This window comes from Macrobrachium nipponense, chromosome 28 (assembly GCF_015104395.2).
Source record: "Macrobrachium nipponense isolate FS-2020 chromosome 28, ASM1510439v2, whole genome shotgun sequence".
NCBI classification, from domain to species: domain Eukaryota; kingdom Metazoa; phylum Arthropoda; class Malacostraca; order Decapoda; family Palaemonidae; genus Macrobrachium; species Macrobrachium nipponense.
This window is the reverse complement of record NC_087217.1, coordinates 21,129,153-21,136,688: the sequence shown is the minus strand read 5'-3', so window position 1 is coordinate 21,136,688 and position 7,536 is coordinate 21,129,153.

The window sequence follows — 7,536 nt, the reverse complement described above, 5'->3', positions numbered from 1 at the left end:
AAACAAGTAATACTCATTTCTTTTCTCGACATGTTTTGAAACACCCTAAGAACAAGACATTCTCTTTTGTAGATGAAGAATTCCGCCCAATTTTGTTTACTGAGGCGACAAAAAAAAAAAACACAAATTACATGAAACTCACAACTACGATTAAACCTACGAAATATGTAAAGAAAAGAAAAATATTCATAAAATAAAATGTGCCAGACGCTTTATAATTTTACAGAAGGTCCCGTTAGAAAACAACAGAAAAATGGAAACAAATACATTACATGAAAATCAGCACTAGGATTAATCATACAAAATATATAAATAAATGAAATCTACTTATAAATTATGTCAGCAGATTTGTAATTATACACAAGGTTCGGCTGTGTGACGAAACCTCACTCGCTGCGCCATCGAGTGGTTGCTAGAAATACAAGCTCCCCCCCATTTTTTTGTTTTTTATACCTGGGACCCCAAATCAATATGAAATAACCTAACACAAAAGATCTAAATCACCTAGTTCCTAATCAAGGAATTTCTCGTGCCGAAAAGGACGCCCTATTTTTCCTTTTCGCATAAAACATAATACCAAAACCATAACTATAAAAAGTAGTCAAAGAGATGAAAGAGCGTTAAGTGAGAGTGAGGAGAAATATCTAATGAAAGTGAAACCGTTAAGAATCCATTATGATGTGAAAATGAAGAGCAGTTGAACATTAAGGACGTCAATGAAACCGAAATTGACGTCACGACGTTGGATGTCAAGGAGAAGAGAAACAGATGAACGAACTGTAAAGAACAGTCGATATGCTGGATGTAAACGAATAAGGAGAGTTGAATTTCCAAGAAATGAAGAGATAATGAACAGAAAATGAAGAGGCAACGTTACAGTGGCTCTGAAGACGTGGAAATATACATTGTCAGGGATGTGGGTAGAAGTGGTTCCTAATAATAATTTTTTTTTGTCTGTTTAAAAAAAAGATTTTGACATCTGACATATGACAGAGGGGGATTTCGAGCTCCGTGGAGATGTCGTTGTTTTAGATTAAGCTGGCCTTATGCCAGCACGGGCTCTTGCTCATAGAGCATCCCGTAACCCGTGGAGATACGAAGGCGACTCCGTTATACTGAGGCAAAACTGACCACACGTTATCATTACTTAAGCATTACTAGAGAAAATTTCAATGTTAATGTATCCACTAATGTAATATAAACCTACGTCATTCTGATATCAGAAAGGAAACATCAGCATGCACACACACTCACACACACACACACACACACACACACAGAGAGAGAGAGAGAGAGAGAGAGAGAGAGGTATGTTACTGACCTACACCATGACAATACTCAAGCATCGAAAGCTTAAAAATAAAAAGAAATAAAAAATAAAATTCTTGCAAACGCTCAAAGAATTTTCAGAAAATTGTCTGACCTCTTATTCCATCATTCAAAAAACTTTAAATGTAATTTACATTCAGTCTAACATGACTGACTCATGTCAGGTGTTTTTTTACAGCTAAGGCAGAACAACTTCAAAGGGAAATTCCTTCACAGATAAGCCATAGAGACGGTTCCTGGCGCAGGCAGGTTTTCTAAGGCTTCGTCCTACACGACTGCATCTATTTGTTTGAAATCGCTCATCAGTCATTTTCCTTCTGTTCTAAGGACGGTATCATTGTACTAACGTGAAATAGGACAACCGACTCTCTAAAATAATTTAATTTTGTGGGAGGGGGGGGGGGGGGGGGGCGCGCGCGCGATTATGGTACAAATCATCAAGTTTGCAAGGCAGTTGGAGAGGAGTGCCGTCAGTACACCTTATGCGGTGCACTGTAGGCATTGCTTAAAGATTCTTTACAGTGTTCTTTCGACCCCTAGGCTCCAACCCCTTCGTTTCTTTTAATGTACCTCCTTTCATATTCTCTCTCTTCCATCTTACTTTCTGCCTTCTTCTAGCAATTGTTTCAACATTATTTTCAGCGCCGAATGACATCACAGGTCCAAGCGCTTGGCTTTTAGCCTAAATTCTATATTTGTACATCGAATATCATAAATATAATCATGTATGTATGTTTACATATATATACACACTATAATCAATCCTGCAGCTCTTAAATATCATTAATATGCAAATTATTGCCCCGTCCCTCACAATATCAATGTCCTGTGCAAGTTACAAAAAAATAAATTATCAAAAATAAATTAAAAGGACTACATTTATAAACAAAGTGGGTCGAAGTGATTGTGTTGCCATTTTATTTACGATAATCTCTCTAATGGGATAGGATATAAATAAGCAAGGGAACACGGAAGTAAAAGGAGAAATCTGAAGAAATCTAAAGAGAATTTTCTCTACGCGAAGTAATCCAGGTGTTACCGACTTCCACAGGGTAGAGCTCGATACTGATCAATTTTGCATCGAGTGGCGATCGACTGAATATCCTCTTTTGTACAGGATGGACGACGCGACACACGTATATATGACCTCTGCCAAGACAGATTCAATTAGAAAGTATTTAGAAAGCCAAGGATTATGAATGCCTAACCGTCATTATGAATGTCCAACCTCAGAAGGCGAGTGATTACGATATTCTAACCGTCGGAAAGCGAGTGATTATGATATCCTAACCGTCGGAAAGTGAGTCATTATGAATGCCTAAAGGTCAGAAAGCGAGTGATTATGAATGCCCAACAGCCAGAAAGCGAGTGATTTATGAATACCTCACCGTCAGAAAGCGAGTGATTATGATATCCTAACCGTAGATGCCTTAAACAATTAACATAGAATTTTCAAAATTCATAAACTTACTTTGAATGCCTAACTTTTATAAACTTACTTTGAGAGAATTGATAGGTACTGAATTGCATGAAGTTTTAAGTGAAAATCGTACCGCGATTTGCTTTTGTAATATATTAACTAATGGTCTATTTTCGTCGTCGATGAGCTAGGCAGCTGTAACGCCAATTTTGAATACTCGCTCAATCAATTTAAAACGGGATTCTGATCATTCCAGTAAACGTCAGTACGAAATCTTATCTCTCTCTACCTCTCTCTCCCTCTATCTCTCTCTCTCTCTATCATTCATTCTCTCCTTCAATCTCTTTCTGAATCTCAATCCCTCTTTCCTCTCAATCTCTCTCTCTCTCTCTGAATCTCTATCACTATTACTCTCCTTTAATCTCTCTCTCTCTCTCTCTCTCTCTCTCTCTCTCTCTCTCTGAATCTCCATCTCTCTTTCTCTCCTTCAATCTCTCTCTCTCTGTTTCGCTCCCTCAATCTCTCTCTCTCTCTCTCTCTCTCTCTCTCTCTCTCTCTCTCTCTCTTTCAGTCACCAACCACCACCTACGCCTAAACACTTCTCGACACAATAACACGAAGAAGCTCTCTCTCTTTCAGTGTGTCTATCTCTCCCTCTCTCTCTCTCTCTCTCCCCCACCACCACCTACTCCTACACAATAACCCGAAGAAGCTCTCTCTCTCTCTCTCAAGCCAAAACACTCCTGGACACAATAACCCGAAGGAGGAGAGCTGTCCGTCAGTATCGGACGAAGCTTCATGTCGCTCGGAAAATGTCACCGATGACGTCACCCGAGGCTTGTACAAATCAGGTATGTGCAGCGTCGGCGATATGTGTATGCGTGTGCGTATGTTCCTCGCGTTGTTATATTAAGCACACACCGCTTCCAGACAGACAGACAGACAGCCCCACACACACACACACACACACACACACACACATACACACACACACTGGAGTTATGCCGTGCATAATTGATATGCCGGGGGCAATGCACACATGTCTACGTAAAGACGAGAACTTGTTTGTTATATGTGTAATATATATATATATATATATATATATATATATATATATATATATATATATATATATATATATGCTCCAAACTTTTTTTTTTTTAATTTCCGAGGTACAGTGATCTGGATATTAAAGGATATTTTTGGTTTAATATATGTGAATTTAAAGACTGTAACGTTGTGCGTGTATATATATATATATATATATATATATATATATATATATATAGATATATATATATATATATTACACACACATATACACTATAATATTTACACTGTTTAATCAATCAGCCTCAATTTCAACGTCCTCATGATTTTACAAACAGTGGAAATAAAAAGAAGATAGGATCCCAGTCAATTAGTGCGTCCCTTTCAACTAGATAATTACATATACATGACTGGTGCACCTGTCGACGATGTCGTTAACAATAGGGACAGCCCAGTGGAGTTGTTGAGGCTGCGAGACTGATATTGATCAGAAAGTGTTAGTCATGAGGCGGTGATGTCACCCAAAGGGTTGCTCTGTGTGTGTTGTGTGTGAATGTGTGTGTCTGTGTATGCGTGTGTGTGACAGACACCTCCGATGACGAAGAAAGAGGAACGGCGGAGGCAACCGGCAAGTAATGCGTCTAGTACACTTCAACAACCCTCCCCCCACCCCTATCCCCTTCCCTCCCATCTCCCATCCTACCATCCACCCAACACCTTCCCCTCAATCAGACCAACCTCTTTCCATCTCCCCTTTCCAATAAGCTTTCCTCCTCCTTCCTTTCCATTTACCCAGACCAATCAAGGTTCTCCCCAATCGGGTGAAATTGTCCATGGGCTTAAATTCCTCCCCCGACCTTTTTCATTTTAACTTTATACCACTCAAATACCTTAAAACAAAGTTAAATATGGGCTATTTAATTGAATAAACTTCTTAACGCAGCTTCTGCTTTCGTTTTTAATCAAGAATGGATCCAGTTAATTGACTGACTACCATTGTTGTCAGATGATGACTCAACCACAGGTGAAGCTCAAAGGGCGGTTCACGATTTATCTCTCAAACAACTGAGCTCTTCATCTCATTATGTTGACAGCGTTCAGTACTTATATGGGAGGGGATTTACTTGTTACGGCAAAACGCAAAGTGACTAGAAGGTGCACACACACACACACACACATATCTTTCTATGAATATAATGAACTAATAAGTTCTGCTATAATGAATTCATCAATCATCTTTTTCACTTTATAGCACCTCTCTCGAGCTCAAATGTACAATAAAAAACAATAACGAAGAAAATAGAAATAAAAAACACAGGTTTCCAGAGCTTGGCAGAAGAGGGAAAGAAACAAAACGAAAAGAAAGCAACATAGCACTTTGTTTTTAATGTACTGCTTTCTTTGGTAAGCTACGCAGCAACCCAAGTGAGCAACACTAGAACAGCTGACCTCAAATAGCTTCCTTTAGTTAGCAACAAGGGTAAAGTTGGTCTCCTCCTTAAAGTTACGATGCTTCAAAAAGAGACGAATAACAAGAACATAAAGCTACAGAAAACGTAATGAAGAGAAGATTTTACGATATTAAAAAAAATGCTGAATTCCTGGCAGTTTAAACTATGACTTCTTCCAAGTAGGTCTGAGGGAATGTTTTCATTTCTTGGCTTATCTTAAGTGATCTCTACTACCAAAGTTGGGGGCAATATGTTTACTTATCTATTTATTGTGAGGAAATTTGTATATTGATTTGTACAGTGACTGAAGACAGGTTGGGTCACGTAATTATTAAAAAAAAAAACTATGATGATGAAATTGTTCAAGGAAACGAAATGGTCGAAACTGTGCCTTGGAGTAAATGAAGATCTCAACTTAAGAGATATACTCTAAAGATCAGACATACCGAAAATCAAGGAATCGTCTGAGATAAGAAGCATAAGCGGCACTGCTTATAAGCAGTAGCAGTTTCAAAAGGAAATCGTTTAACCACAATACTTTATCGCTTTAATATAAAATCGCAGTAATTCTTAGCAGTTGAAGTTTCAGAAGTAGCAGCAGTTAATAACAACACTATCCAGAGGAAATACTTTAACCACAATAATTTATAATTCTAATATATATAAAAAAGCAGTACTGCTTAGCAGTAGCAATTTCAGAGGTAGCAGGAGTAGTTAATAACAATACTATCTAGAGAAAATCGCTTAGCCACAATACTTTACCGTTTTAGTATAAAAAAAAGCAGTTCTGCTTAGCAGTTGCAGTTTCAGAAGTAGCAAGAGCAGTTAATAAAAATAAAAAGTACGGCTTTTTGCCTTCTTCTAAACTAATCAATAACTTTAATAAAAAAAAAAAACAGCAGTACTGCTTAGTAGTAGCAATTTCAGAAGTAGCTTGAGCAGATAATAAGAACTACAACTCGAGCTAAACCTCTGAATAACTATAATAAAAAAAACCAGCAGTAGACGTTTCAGAGGTAGAGGTAGCAGTTGAATAGGACGGCAACTCGAGCTAAAACCATTTAATAACTTTAATAAGAGAAAAACAGCAGTACTGCTTAGCAGTGGCAATTTCAGAAGAAGCAGGAGCAATTGATAAAAACAAAAATTGAGATAATTCGTATAAATACAATTCTTCACCACTTTCATGAAAAACAATGACACAAAATACTGTAATTAATAAAAAATGAAACAAGAACCTAAAATGCTGTAATAAAAATATTGTAAGAAAAAAAAAGAGAGAGATAATTTACGACGTAAAACTCCTCCCCATGAATACCCATCTGGCCGTATCTGGCCCAAGGGCATTCTTCTCTCTAAAAGGGGATTAGAATCTCACTTCCGTTAATCCTCCCAATCCCTCTTCCTCCCCAGTCATAAATCTACATCGGGGATTGGGAGAGAAAACACAGAAAATAAACAGAAAGGCTCATCAATCTTGATCTACTCGATCAGTCTTCCATTGAATGCGTCGGCTTCAGTGTCTCCCAAAAGCCGAACTTTTTTTAACTACTTAGCAGAAGATCAAAAGCCGATTATTTTTTATCTACTTAGAAGAAAACAAAAAGCCGAACTTTTTAGTTTTATTTTTTATCGACTTACAAGACAAAATGCCGAACTTTTCTTTCTTACTTTTTTTATCTACTTAGAAGAAGACAAAAAGCCGAACTTTCTATTCTTATTTTTTACCTACTTTGAAGAAGACAAAAAGCCGAACTTTTTATTTCTATTTTTCATCTAATTAGAAGACAAAAAAAGCCAAATTTTTTATTTTTTATATACTTAAAAGAAGAAAAAAGGATATAACTGAATGACGATATTACTTCTCGTATTGTTATGCATTTCCCTTGAACGAGCATTTATCAATGAGGACAATTTAAGCGAATACCTATTGATACTTATTCACTGCTATTCTCTTGGGCTCTTTAATATTGATCACACATGAGCATTTTCAGGAAAAGTTTGTTTTCATGTCAGCGGTTGGTTATACGTCGAACGATAATTACAATAATAAAAATAGGACAGAACTACAGGGTTCTTGCACTGTTTGTATGGTGTTTTTACGTTGCATGGAACCAGTGGTTATTCAGCAACGGGACCAACGGCTTTACGTGACTTCCGAACCACGTCGAGAGTGAAATTCTATCACTAGAAATAAACATCTCTTACTCCTCAGCGGAATGCCCGAGAATCGAACTAGCGGCCACCGAGGGAACTATGGGGTTCGAAATGTTTTCTTGATGCTCA